Genomic DNA, 14752 nt, shown 5'->3' with positions numbered 1-14752 from the left:
TTGAGTTAGCAAAAAATATTTGAGGAATTATTGCAGAGAGGTAAGCTACTAATGTAAGCTGCTAAATTAAAAGGTGCAGACTCTCAAACAAATACAGTGATCCCCAAACTAAAAGATGTAAGCTACTGACTTTTGTTTGATTTGCCTTCTGCACTTGAAGTGGTTGGCAAGAACTGGCACATAGTAGGTTCTCAAAGATATGCTGGAAGGAAGGAAAGATTATTTATTTATACTAGTGAAATATGTTAATGTGGAGCAAACATTTTAGAGCTAAGGTAGAAAGGATTTTCTCTGTCGGTAATCTGGTGAGAACAAAGGCACGTAGCAGAATTAGTTGGTTTTCCTCAGGACTTAGAGTGGCTCTTTGTCGGGCCCAGATGTAATCATGTGTCACATATGCTTTGCAACAGTAATGAAGCCAATAAACTTGGAAGATTAAGAGAGATTCACTTCTACAGAATTACAGTGGACTTTGTTAACTTAAGTAAATTATATGTTTAATATATTTTAAGTCTAGCGGCAAAAAGCTTCTTTTTATGAGGTTGAATTAGAAAATTTTCATTTAGATCACCATGACGTAAGTTATGGAAGCATTTCTTTCAGGCTTGGGGGAATTTTAAATCTAGGTTCCTTTCAGTGGAATATAGATTTTTTTTTAAGGGCAAGTAAGTATTTCTCTTAACTTTCTGGCAGTATGAAAAAAATCAAATGGCCTGTGCATTAGTCATTAAAGATTCATTTCAGTTGTAACCCTAATGTTGTTCCAGGGAAAAAGAATGGGTAAAGGAGGGAAATAAAATTTTAGAATTCTAAATGTCACATTGCAGGTGATTATTAATTAAAAATATTTTTAGCTGAGGTCTCCATAATCAGAGCTCATCAGACTATTGACTATATTCAAGAGCTAAGTAATTAAAAGGAAGAAATCAACATCATGACTTAAATTTACCTAATCTCTGATTATTCTTGCCTATGTTGTCAGCTTTTATGACTTCCTGGGATGGAACTTTTGGCTGTCACAATCATGTAGTTGTTGACTTGCTAGACGTTTTCAAATAAATGTATTTTCTAACAAACTTCAAATATTGATAAGGTCATTATCAAGTGACAGTATCAGAATATTTTGTCCTTGATTGGAAAACTTTAGCTAAAAAAAAGTAACAAGTCTTAAATTTAACATTTAAGACCGAGTGGAAAGAGGATTGGGATAAAGTGCCATTGGGCAAAATTTCCACATTCAGTAAATTAATCATAAGGTTCTATTATTGATGTTGACATCTACATAGTTTGTTTAGAGTGACTGTAGTGTCTTCAGTGGGCCCTAAGGATGTTATCTTAACTTTAACTATAAAGGTAGTATGGGCCCTAGCTGGTTTGGCTCAGTGGTTGAAGTGTTGGCCTGTGGACTGAAGGGTCCCTGGTTCGATTCTGGAAAAGGGCACATACCTGGGTTGCAGGCTCGATCCCCGGCCCCTGGTTGGGGCAAGTGCGGGAGGCAACCAATTGGTGTGTCTCTATCACAACGATGTTTCCCTCTCTCTCTCTCTCTCTCTCTCTCTCTCTCTCTCTCTCTCTCTCTCTCTCTTTCTCTCTGAAAAGCAATGGAAAAAAATATCCTCAGGTGAGGATTAAAAAAAAGATAGTGTGGATAAAATAATCCAGAAGAAGAATTGTGGTTTTAGCTCCTTAATGAAAAAAATCCAAGCATTCTGGCTTTGACCCACCTACCTATTTAAACAGGTCCTTTAATAAAGGGTTATGCCAGGGATCTTAAGGCCAGTTAAAGCTTGGTGAAAGGAAGAATCTTCTTACCAATTGATGTCCAGTTCACTTGGGGTCTTTTTGATCTAGGTCCATTGAAAATCTAGGCTCACTGGCTGTTTTTTCTTTAATTTATTATTTAAATGTCATTTTTTTAAAATTAGGAAAGTAATAAATGCTCACTGTTTCCAGCGAAAATGAGGCGAAGATGCATAAATAGACAGGTTATCCTTCCAACCCTGCTCCTTTTCCATCTCAGTCGGTGTTAGTGGCATCAGGTGTGTCATTTCACAACTTTTGCTTTCTCATACAAAAGTATGAGTACATGTCAAAAAAGCGTATGCTTCACTGATGTTTGTTTTTATAAAAACGCATCCTACTAAATATATTTTTTCTCTGAAATTTAAGTTTTTCCTGTAACAGTACAAATAGTTTTCTCAAGACAATGGACACAGATCTAATAATGTATCAGAAAGGCCTGGATGACTTGCTAGGACCCAGATTACCCGGCCCCATCTTCAGACATGCTGATTCAGTAGGCCTTGGGTGGGAGCCAGAAAGTATGCTTCTCAAGCAAGTCCCTGGGTGATACTGAGGCTACTGGTCCAAGGGCCACGCTTGGGGAACCACTGGTCTAACCCGAGCTTTTGACAGCTAGGGACTGTTGCATATGGTAGATGTGCTGTGATTTATACAACCATGTACCCTCTTGGTGGCCCTTTATTTTTATTCTCTTTTGCAATTATAAAATAGTGTTGCAATTAGCACCTTTGTTCATATAACACAAGGGTTTTTATTTGTATAGGATAAATTCCATTGCCTGATTACTTTCCAAGAGGGGTCATTGCAGTTCAGACATTATTACGTATCAGAGATTAAAAATCCCTGTTTCCTCATGTGCTATACTCTCACTGTTTTATTATTTCTATATGAGATGAATGAAAAACTGTGACGTTATTGTTGTTTTAACTTGCATTGCCTTAAGCCCTGGAGTGGTTAAGAGAATTCTTATATATTTCCTGCCCACTAGGATTTCTTTTACTCTCTTTGCCTCATTGTCTATTTTCAGTCAGTCACTTTTCTTTTTAAAATAATATTTATTGTTGAAAATATCACAGATGTCCCCTTTTTACCCCCATTGATCCACCCCCACCTCTCAACTACCCCACCCCCAGGCGTTAAGATCTTTTTATATAAGGAATATTAACCCTTTATTTGATAGACATTGAAAAGCTTTTCTGCAGGCTCTCATTTATCTTTTATCTCTGTTTATATTTGTCATGAAAAATGCTTAATTTTTCTGTAATGAAATATTACATAGGGCCTGGTTGTCTCCTGTCTTGCTTAGTATAATTTTGTATGACTCAAGGTAATACAAATATGCTTCTAAAGTTTCTTATAATGTTTAATCTTTTATTTTGCACTTACATCATTATTTCATCTGGAATTAATTTAAAAATGTATGAAATCGGGACCCCTCCCCCCACATCAGAGGTTGGGGGTGTTTTCTTCCTCTTTGTAATTCCTTCCAGACCTTAAGGGTCAGCAGAACCACAGGAAGCAAGTGGACAGGTGCAAACTTCCTGAAAGAGGTGCCTAGGCACCTGCTTGCTGATCTCCCTCAGGGAACCAAGAACCCTGAGCCATCATCGGAGACCCCAAACATCAGTAATCCCTCTCCCCTGGGTCTGTCTCCTTGGCTTTGGACAGAGACCAAAGATAAGAGTTTCTCCCTGATCCTTGGTCCTTAAAGACACTGTAGGAGTGTCCTATGTCCAGCTTACCATGCCTCCCATCCAAATATGGCATTATTTAGAAAAGGTATTCAGAGTGGATCAGGAATCTGTTCTTCAAGCTGCCCTCTTCTCAGAATACAAACATTACATACTGAATACATGTTTAGACTTCTTGGGGAAAAATTAGTAAATGGAGATTAACAAAAAGAAGGTAGAAAAAATGACCCATATTTCAATCACCCAGAGGTAGACACTCCTAGCCTCTTGGTGTATATCTTTTTAGATTATATAAATAAATAAATAGATAACAGACAAATAAATACATAAATTTAAAAATAGTACTTTCCATGCTGTTTTTAATCTTCTCCCCTATTTTTTGACATTCAGTTTACTGCCAATTCATTGTTGTCATATATGCATTGAGATAAATATCACTCTAGTTACAGTGTTGTGAAGATTTATTACTATTTCTTTAGTATAAATTCCTAGAATGGTAGTTGCCTGATCAAAGTGTATATTCGTATTTTAAATGTTTCCAAATTGCCCTTCATGAAAACTCTAAAGTTTACACTCCCAACATGTATGAGAATGCCCATCAGCCCATAACTCTGCAGCAAAAAGGTCTTGTGACCAATGCAAATCCAGTTTTTCTTTAAAAAACATTTATTCCTTCAATGGTAGATATTTATTTTTATTATTTGGCTACTCAGGATTGATTTTTCCTTTTATGGGTAAAAAAAACATGACATTTTTCCAGTCTTGGAAGTATGTGTCACATTGAACTACTTCCCCCTGCTCCAGGATTGAACTGGTGGACACATCAATATATATTATATTTGTATCCACTAAGACTGAGCAAGTAACCCAAGCCAGGTTTGTTTTTTTTAAATCAATTTTGAGGTTTTACTTCAATGAGAGAAAAGAAATTATATCACTCAACCTTAATCTCTCCCTCTCTCTCCCTCTTTCTCTGTCTTTTTCTAGGATTTTGAACAATGCAGGGAAATTTATAGCAGAGAAATAGAGAGAGAAAAACAAAGTGGGCGGAGGAGTAAGATAGACCTATGGCTGAAGCAGGGACGACGCCTGGACTTTTACAAAGGAGAGCTGGTCACTCCCGTTGGTGAGCTCACTTCCTTTTAGTCTTTTATTTAAAGGCACCGATCCAGCTCTTTATTTTCTATTTTATAATCATTATTCAATCATTGAGAATGCACTCTTAAGCTTTAAAACTAAAGTAATGCTTTGTTAATGATCAGAAATAATTTAGAACCAAATAAACACTTGTTAGTTATTTTCTTAGCATTTTCTCTTAACAAAGAGGTCCACACAAGGTAGGTGGTTTGTCTCCTTGATATGAAAGAAGGCTTTTGTTGATTCCTTACCCACTTTGAGCTTTGGCTATTGTATTAGCAATCTAATGGTGACAACTGATCTGGGTTCCCTGGTCATCTCATTAATCACATTAATGATGCCAGACAGCAAAAGGAAAGTAGAGAAATCACTTGCCTATCACCTGATGTCTTTCTATGAGGGATCCAGTAAAGGGGTTTTGAACAAATTGATACTGATAACTAATAGGCAGTTGATATTAATTCTCCTGAAAGCTGTAATGAGCTTCCTAGAAGGTTGGGTACAAGATTATTCTTTAAAAAGATAACCATTAACTCTGGGATGATATTTATTTGCACAACTGCTTCCTAGGCTTGGTGGGGCTCCCAGACTTATTACCTGACCTAATATGAAAAGGTCACATCTGTTGTAGGAATGGACAAGGGTCACATCCCAGGATAAGACTAACAGCTCAATGTTGAGGAAAAGTTGAAAACCATGCTGTGACATAGACCATATTCTCTGATGAATTCCAACAAAGAATTTATACTTTCGGTCAGGGTAGCATTTGGCTGATAAGGTACAGACTTGGTTTAATTTGATTAGAGATAGGTGAGTACAAAAATGCTAAAACGTACCTCAGTATAGCATTAACTTATGTGCTGGGAGCCAGCTGTCAACAAAGGCATACAGTCCCCCCTAAAAAATGTATTAATGCACTACAACTGCCTTTGATTTTTTTCATACCATGTGGATAGCAGTAACACATTGAGGACACAGAAGATATTTTGACCTCTTTTTATTATAGTGATTAGCATTTGGTTAAATTGTGTTTAACCAAATGCTGTTCTAAGAAAGTGCCCATGATATATGCCATGTATTATATACTAGGCACACACCAGCACTGAAGAAACAAAACCTTTCTCCAAGTTGTCTTCCTTGGAAAATCACTGTACTCTAGTTCATTCATTCCTTAACAAATGTTCAAGACAGTCTGGTAGAAAGTAGGAATCTAATAATAAACAAGATATATAAGTTTCCTATCTCTGTGGAATTTATGTTCTTGTAGGGACAAAAAAGGCAATCAACAAATCTACTAGATCATTTCAAAAAGGATTAAGAGCCTTGAAAAACATAGTTACCTTAGGGTAGGAGATTACTTTAGATTAGTCAGTGACAAACATTTTTCTGAAAAGGTTAACATATGAGCTAAAACCCAAGTAAGAAGGAGCCAACTCTGTGAAGATTGGGGGAAAGGAGCATTTCATGTAGATGAAAGTGAGTTCAGAGTCAGAAGAGCCAGAAGTTTTGAAGCATGATTGTAGGATTTGAGCCTTAATAGATAAGCAAGTCCAGTTCATGAAGCGTCTTCGAGAAGAAGGTGAGGAGATTATACTTGATTCTTAGCATAATTTATCTACTTGAGGATAGTCCTCTCCTGTCCTTACAATAGAGATACCAATATTACAAAACCAAGGAGCCCAATCTTGCTCCTATAAGGGTTGTGCCAGGTTATATTTTCAACTGAGAAAGTTAGGAACATCTACACTTTTGGTACATCATTGGTCCTAGCTATCGTAGATGCGTCTCATTATATCCCAAATCACATCACAGGGTGATGTGCCTTTACAGTATTGGTAACACAGCTTAATCATCAGTTGAGAGCTATTAATTACTTACATTGATTGACATTATTTAACTCTTTTAGACTTTTAACCATCCTTCCAAAGTCACTTAATACTGCATATGGACGCTAACTCAAGGGACTTTGGAAGAACTTTCTGCTCCTTTAAAATTTTTTTGGGGAAAAATTGGGTTTTGTAAATTTCTGGAAAATTCCTCAAAATTATTTTTATTTCCATACTTTACTTCAGGGATTTTTCCTAACTTTTAAAGATGGATTGAAAATTAAGTGAGGGAATTTGAGACTCCACCACCCCAGGCACTCTTTCTTTCTGAATGCCATGTTTTCCAACATCTAGTCCTAGCACAGATCTTGTGAGTAAATCACAAATTCTAATATCTTTGACATCCCTTTGAAAGGATAACTTTCCCCTGGCAAAACCAACCAATCAACACACTCTGTAATCCTTCCTTAGGTTTGGGGAAATCAAGACCGGACCATTGTTAACATGTTTTTTTGAAGTGATGATTTAAGTGGGGCATTGTTAGGGTTTGAATGCTCAAGGGTAATGACTTTGAAGTAATACAAAAACTAGTTGATGTTGACTGCATGGCTTGAATTACTCACCCCCTAGGAGGAATTTAAATGCTTAAAGTATTTCATTGGTTGGTAGTGTTTTTAAAATGTGTATTGACTCTGCCCCTAGCTCAGGGATTAGCAGTTGACTTTAAATGAAAAGTCTGTTGTTGCTTTTTTGGCAATGCTGTAACGCCCCATGGAAATTCTCATTAGTCCCTTTGACAGAGCCTTTCATACTATTCAGCATGCTCTGTTGTTGGTCTGTGGCCCTATTTCCCAGGCTGGAAAGATGACCGATCCTGCATCTGGGAGCCTAAGACCACCACACAAAGGTTTGCAAATACTCTTCAAGCGCTGTGTAGAGAACTGAAGGATGAGGGAGGAGCTGTGTGCTAAAACACTTAGACTTTCCTGAAGGTGTAGGACTCGGAGGTGGTAGGTGCTGACAGTATACAACGTCTATACTTGAATATCCGTGACTCCCCATGATCATGACCAAGTGGTGCTGGCATCCGAAGGGGAACCTAAGGGAGTAATGCAGGGAATTGTCCCTTGATAATCCCCTTTGTAGGGAAACCTAATACAGAGAAATCCTTACTACAGCCCTTGCCCAAGAAGGGATGCCAGGCTTATAGGAAAGCTAGTTTTATTAGTAGAGTTAGATAGTGTCCCTGTAGCCTAGCCTAGCAGCTTGGACTAACTATGTTAAATTCTCGACATTCCTAGGTTCTCTATCTATGTAATTATCTTTACAGTTATAGGTAGAGAGACAGAAAAGGTAACAGTCCACCTCTTCCCTGGTCCTCCAGTTAGAACACATCCCCTCTAGGTACGTGGCTAGTAATGGAAGGAATAGTTCCCTATAAAATATCTGAGATCCTGTTCCAGAGAAAATCAAGAAGCAGAGCTGTAGCTAGATGAGTAAGGGAAATACATGGGAAATTAGTAGTAGAAAATTATCTTAATTTTCTTTTGTGTATCTCTTTTTCTTTTGCACTTATTCTAAGATAGGCATGGATTACATTTTAAGTAAGAAAAACGTTACATTTAAAATTATGATTATCATTTTCTAGCAGTAAACTTCAGCTCCTGTCCCTTACTCTACCCCCTTGCCCAGGCAGAATGCAAGGATTTTATTACCTTGTCTACTCATTTAAAAACATGCCTGAGATCCGTCATCAGTAGTGGCTGTTACAAGAACTTTCTACTCCCTTGAACACTCAGTCCCCTGGGATATACTCCATTTGTGCTCCTTTTGTAGGGACTATAGCGTTAGCTGCCCCGTGGGGTGGGACTTGCTGGTTTTATTTTATTGCTCTGGATTGCTGCTTTCAGATTGCTAGAAAAATGAACTTATTCTATTATGCTCGGCTTGTCGTGTTCCCTGTTTCTCAAGTTCCTGTTCTAAAGCCCCCTCCGGCGTCTAGGACAACTCTTTGTCTACTCAAGCTAGTTTTTGTTTTTCCCTTTGTACCCGCCAACTCCTTCATATTGGTAGTTTGTGCAGGTTTATGCCCAGAACTTCTTTGAAGAGCAAGTACATTATACCTGCTTTGAACTCCGTCTAATCAAACCTGCCGTTTGAAGTTCTGTCTGTGATTTCACTCCTGCTAAACTGTGGGCAGCTTTGGCAAAGTGATCTCTGTTCTTTCCAGCTGATGAAAATCTGAGGTTAAAAGAGATATCTTTTTATTTTCCATTTCTAAAGATGCATTTGTTTAACTGGTCAGAATAATCACAGAGGTTTTGGAATATCAGATTCGGAAGGGACCTCAGAGACCATCTGGTCATTTTTCTCATGTCAGACAAATGAGAAAAATGAGCCTCAGACCTCAAGGACATGGTGACTAAACTAAAACTGGAATCCCGATCTCTGGCCTCCAAGTCCAGTGCCTCTTTCCTACTATATCTGGTCTACTTTACTCTCAGTGCAAAATGTAATTTCGTTTCTTAATTTCCAAAACAAAGAAATGAAGGCATGCATTTCTCGGTTGATCAGAGGAACTTCGGTTGCAAACAACAGAAACTGACTCTGTCCAATTTAGGCAAAAGGGAATTTGCTGAAAGGTCACAAGAGGCTCATTTAATTCTTTGGCACAGGTCTTCAAAATGGCAAGAGATTAGGGGAACTCGGAGGGAGAAACCACATATTCACTCACCATTATGGCTTCAATGTCCCTCTCAGTTTGACGAAACATCAGACAGGATATTTTCCTGACTACAGGACCCTGAGATCCCTTTTCTTAGACTATTTATTTTAGAAAACTTGCAGCTATAAATTCTTCTGCTCCCCCTTTGAGATATGAATCTTCTCCCAGCCTTCTGCCAGGTATACAACCCAGGCATGTCTTTCTTAAGGACCTGGGAGCTGTCCTTTTCAAATGTAACCATCGAAAAAGATAGGACCCTCATCCCCCAGTCTCTATGGGAGAGCAGGGGCCTAACTTCGATTGAGTGTCAAATAGTAAACACAGATGAGAGGGCCTTCCAAATTTGTTCAGCTTCTGAGTAATGTCAAGAAGCCAGGCACTTTCTATTCTTTTGCTCCACTGTCCTTGACCTGTTTGTTCTTCATCCTGAAACTTACTAATGGCTGCCTAATGGCTGCCCAACGTCCTCGTGTCACATTTCTGTTCAAAAATGTAGGAAGCAGGGCAGTGGCCGGGGCAGCCAGAAAACTGCTCCTTCCTTTCACCTGGGAAGGATAGATAGCTGTTCCAGAAGCATATTTCCCCTTGTGTTTTATTTGCAGACATAGTTCACATGCTTCTAACTGGTGGCAAAGACAAGGGAATAATGATTTGTCCCCTAGCAGTGGCTTAAAAAAATAAATATTCATTCCCCACTCCCATCTTTGTAAGAGAAGCCTATTTTCCCCAGGTACCTGGCTGGCAACCTGACACCTGAACAAAAGCGTGTCATTGTTAGCCAGGGACAAGGGTGAGAAAGGCAGTTATAGCAAATCAACAGTGACATACCTTGGGAGGCTTTGAGTGAATAGACTTATGCGGGTTAGGTCTGGATGAAGAGGAAGAGACGTCTGGAGCTAGGCCACCTCCCACGAGGAACAGACAGAGATAGAGCTGTGGTGGATACAAGAAGCCTTTATAAGTTTAGTGTTAAAGAGGACGGTAGAGGTCTTCCAAAAGCCCTGCAAGACTCAAAAATACTTTGCTGTGTTCTCATTGAGAGGGTAATTGGAACATGTTTCTGGAGGGAAATTTGGCAATGCATGTAAAATGCATTAAATTTTTATATCTGTCTCGATTGGTTCAAAACTTCTACCTTTAAGATTTTACACAATGGGAACAACCAGGCATGCATGCAAGGAGGCCCATACCAGATGCTCATCACAGCACAGATTACAACTATGTAGGATACATACTATCCTTCAGGTATTTGAAGGATATGCAATGATTTGAGGGATGTGAAATGCTTCTGTAGAAAATGTAGGTTTCCAAAAGGATAGCTGAACCTATATACATAAATTCATAACCCAGGGACACGGAAAACAGTATGGGGAAGGCCTGGGGGTGGGGCAGGTGCGGGGCGGAGGGGATCCATGAGGGAGGAAGAAGGGGGACATCTGTAATACTTTCAACAATAAAGATAAAAAAATAATATTTATGTGGTTATAGATTATTTTAGACATGTATCAGTTAGTGATTAGGACATGTTTTTTTGTAATTCTTCATTAAAAGAGAATATCAAACTGTTAGTATTTCTCAAAACTGCTGTACATCTGGAAAGAAGAAAGTAAAGCTTCCTATCCATTAATCTTCTGAGAAGTCTATTTTCTGAGTTTACTCCAAAAGGAGGGACCATTTATACTCACCAGAAAGTCACTTTAACTGTCTGTAGATTTATCACAATTTATTTTTGCCCACTGCTTAAGCCCTGCTATGAATTAAAATAGGTAATTAGGTAGTAAACTGTTTACAATGGATTATAGCTATTAGTAAGCAGTAAGTATTCAAGGCATCATTAGTATAAAAATGCATAGAGATGGAAAAGTTTAGTGTGCCATTTCCAGTAAATCACGCAGACCTTCAAAGCCAAACAGACGTTTCAGTAATGTGTCAATGATTCCTGGATGCAGTGTCAAGTGACTGTAGTGATGGTGGGTGGGCAGTGAGAAATGAGTCTGAAGGTGCCGAGTTCTTAATGGTAGGATCGCTTCCTCTGTCTTTCTACTGCTCTTTGCATTCAAAACTCAGTTTGAGTTAACGTCATAGATACCTGATAAGCTTCATCTCACTTCTCAATAATACCTAGTCCATTTTCATAATTCTTAAGTTTCAGTTCCTAGACTTAATAAAAAATGAGAGCTGCCACGTAGAGAGCAGTTACAATGTGCTGGATATTGTGCTAAATTCTTCTCACTGTTATCCCATATAATCCTCTCAGCAAGCTTTTTGTTCCTTCTGTTTTTCTTTAGACTTTTTATTTTGAAATAATTTAAGACTCAGGAGTTGTAAAATAGTGTAGAGTATTCCTGTGCACCCATCACGCAGTTCCCCCCAGTGTCATATTTTACATAACTGTGGTACATTGTCAAAACTAGGAAACTGACATTAGTAAAACATTTACTTGAATTCAGACCATATTCAGATTACATCGGTGTTGCATGCATTTTTTGCTCATATAGCTCTGTGAAAATTTACCACCTGCATCCCTTCATGTAACCATCATCACAATCAAGATGGAGAACCATTCCCCCATTGCAAAGAAATTTCTTCATGCTATTCATGAGCAGTCACACATCCCAGCCTTACCACCTGATAACCACTGGTCCCTTTTCAATTGCTATAATTTTATTACTTTAAGCATGTTATATAAATGGAATCATCAGCAACCTGTTGGAACAGTTTCTGTTTATTTTCCCCATTTTAACTTAAAGCCCCAACCACTAAGACTCTGTAAGGTTGATGCCCTGCTAAAAATCAGCCAGCCTGTGAGAGGGGGGCTGGGGTTATAATATGGGCTTACTTGACTCCAAAGCCCATGCTTCTATCTCTGCTGCTAATTTTTCTTCCCCAGCTTTGGAAACAATAAATGCCTTGGTCCTAATGATATTAAAATTATTATTTCCAGGAGCTATCCAAGTTTCCCCTTTAAAAGTTCTGGTATTTTTCCAAGTGAAATAGTCTTTAATGAGTTCATTTAGCTATTTGTATTTGAACAGAAGAAGACATTACAAAATGTGTGAGAGTAATGGGTCTCTTCAGTGGAATAAAACTCATCTTGGAGGATATCATCCATCCTAGCACCATTATCGGGCCCTTTCTTACTGTTACAAGCAAAGGAAATTTTGGCTATTCTGATGTTACGTATATTTTCCACTTAATAAGTTGGCCAGCTTGGAGGATTCACAGGGTAGTTATACAGACAAGTAAATCAAAGATGGTTGTAAATGCAAAAATATTAGGAGGGTATACTAAATACAAAAATTTTAAAAACAGAATAGAAAAATATCTAGGTAGTTTAAACCAGGTTGCAAACTCGGGGGAGGAGGGTGTTATGTAATGAATCTGGCCTGCAGGTATTTTTATTTGGTCTGTGCAGTGTTTGAAAACCTTGTTTTGAGATGGTTACAAATACCTAAAAATGGGAGGCTTTAATACGAATTCTGAGTTTCTGCTTCCTTTGGAAAACCAAATAATCTGGGACATTGGCTCTGCATTACTGCCGAAGCGAAGTCATTGCTTTCTACTCTGTTGGGTAGATGCTGTCTGGTGTGCTGTACTCCCACCTAGCCCACCTGAATCATTTATGTCTCCTACCAGATGCCATGTGTCACATGCCGTGTGTCTTTGGGACATCTGTGTCATGTGTGTTTGTGACATCTGATGAAGGGGTTGAGTGGGATGATTTCTGAGATTCCTTCTGGTTCTACAACTTAAAAATTCTGGAAGTAGAATTCAATCTGTCTCTAGAGAAGCATTCTGTCTACTCTGTTGAGTAGAATAATGTTTTGTACAAGATGAAAACAGATGATAAGGACTTCAGGGTTGCACAAAATTGGAAATGCTGAGTACTTTATCCCACTTTGGAAATTCATAATCATAATCATAATCATATATTAATACAGGGTCTGAGAAGATCGACAATGAGGACAATTTAACCTGGCTTAAGTCAGTATTTTATATATTTACTTGACTCTATAAATACCTTATACTTGTGTTTTTCTGTATATATGTGTATATATGTGTATAATTTTGTATTACACATTATCACTTCTTGGAACAACGCTTTTTTTAGAAAACTTTTGGGAAAATGTTGATTGAAAGATTAGAAATATTTGAGTTTTCTGTTTCTCATAATATTCAAATAACTGACTTTCTAGAAATAAAAGTCTTAAATTTTCATTTTACTGCTCCGAATCAACATGGCACTAATGCTGATAGAAAGAAACACTCATTTTGAACTGGGAAAAGGTTAAAAACAAAATCCAAGAAGAACTGAGAAATTGGAGACATCAGGGGAAGGCTCTATGGTGAGCGTTTTCAAATGAGAGGAAAAGTCATGTTTCTGCAGCAGAAACTGCCAGATGATGGTTTCGGTTTTCGCTCTTTTCCTTACAGTGGCTTCTGAACTCAGCAGATGAACAGTGTTGGTTCACAGACAGGCCCTCTGCACAGAAGGCCAGGACACACTAAAGAGACTCCGGACGCGTGGCCGGTTTAGTACGTGAGATAACTTACACGTGAGGCTTGTCTTGGGCTCGGGCCGCAAGGTGAGGTCTTTGCATCCATCGGCCGGCAGTCATGGCCCTTGCAGGTGGCCTCAACTACCCATTGATCTCTCAAGGCCCTGTTTTTGCAAATAGCTCCAGCTGTGGGAACGGTGGGCAGAATGGGCACTCCAAGGCCAGGGAAGGCTGTGAGTAGCCTTCAGTTGCCCAGGTCCAACTCTGAGTTAGCTGGTGGTCACATCCTTTCAGTGCCTTCCAACAATTAGCCAGGATGACATCTGAAGACACTTGCGGCGATTTTCCAAGGAGGAGCTTTCATTACTCTGCTACATCTTTCTTTCTTTCTTTCTTTCTTTTCTTTCTTTCTTTCTTTCTTTCTTTCTTTCTTTCTTTCTTTCTTTCTTTCTTTCTTTCTTTCTTTCTTTCTTTCTCTCTCTCTCTCTCTCTCTCTCTCTCTCTCTCTCTCTCTCTCTCTCTCTCTCTTTCTTTCTTTCTTTCTTTCTTTCTCTTTCCTTCCTTCCTTCCTTCCTTCCTTCCTTCCTTCCTTCCTTCCTTCCTTCCTTCCTTCCTTCCTTCCTTCCTTCCTTCCTTCCTTCCTTCCTTCCCTCTCTCTCTCTCTCTCTCTCTCATTCATTCATTCATTCATTCATTCATTCATGTAACATATTTAGTGCTTACGATGTTCCAGACACTGGGTATAAACTAGTAGAGAAAGCAAAGCCCAGGCCTCAGGGAGCGAGCTAGCAGACAAGGCAATCATCGTCTAATTACCTGTTGCTGTAGCTGCTGGAAGGCAATCAGAGCAGGCTGCTGGGTGGAGAAGGAAGGTGTGGGGAAGAGGCGCTTCTTTCCGATTTGGTGGCTCTGGAAGGACTCTGAGGAGACAACATGTATGCTGAGTCCAGAGAGATCAAAAGGAACCATCACAGCTGATCAGAAAGAAGACAGTCCAGGTGCGGTGAGTGCGCTTGGGGCTGTGCTCCAGCCTTCTCTTTGGGATTAAGTTCTTTTGGTGAGGGTCACCTA

Source organism: Miniopterus schreibersii, assembly GCF_964146895.1.
Source record: "Miniopterus schreibersii genome assembly, chromosome: 4".
Classification (NCBI taxonomy): Eukaryota; Metazoa; Chordata; class Mammalia; order Chiroptera; family Miniopteridae; genus Miniopterus; species Miniopterus schreibersii.
This window is presented reverse-complemented; position numbering follows the sequence as displayed.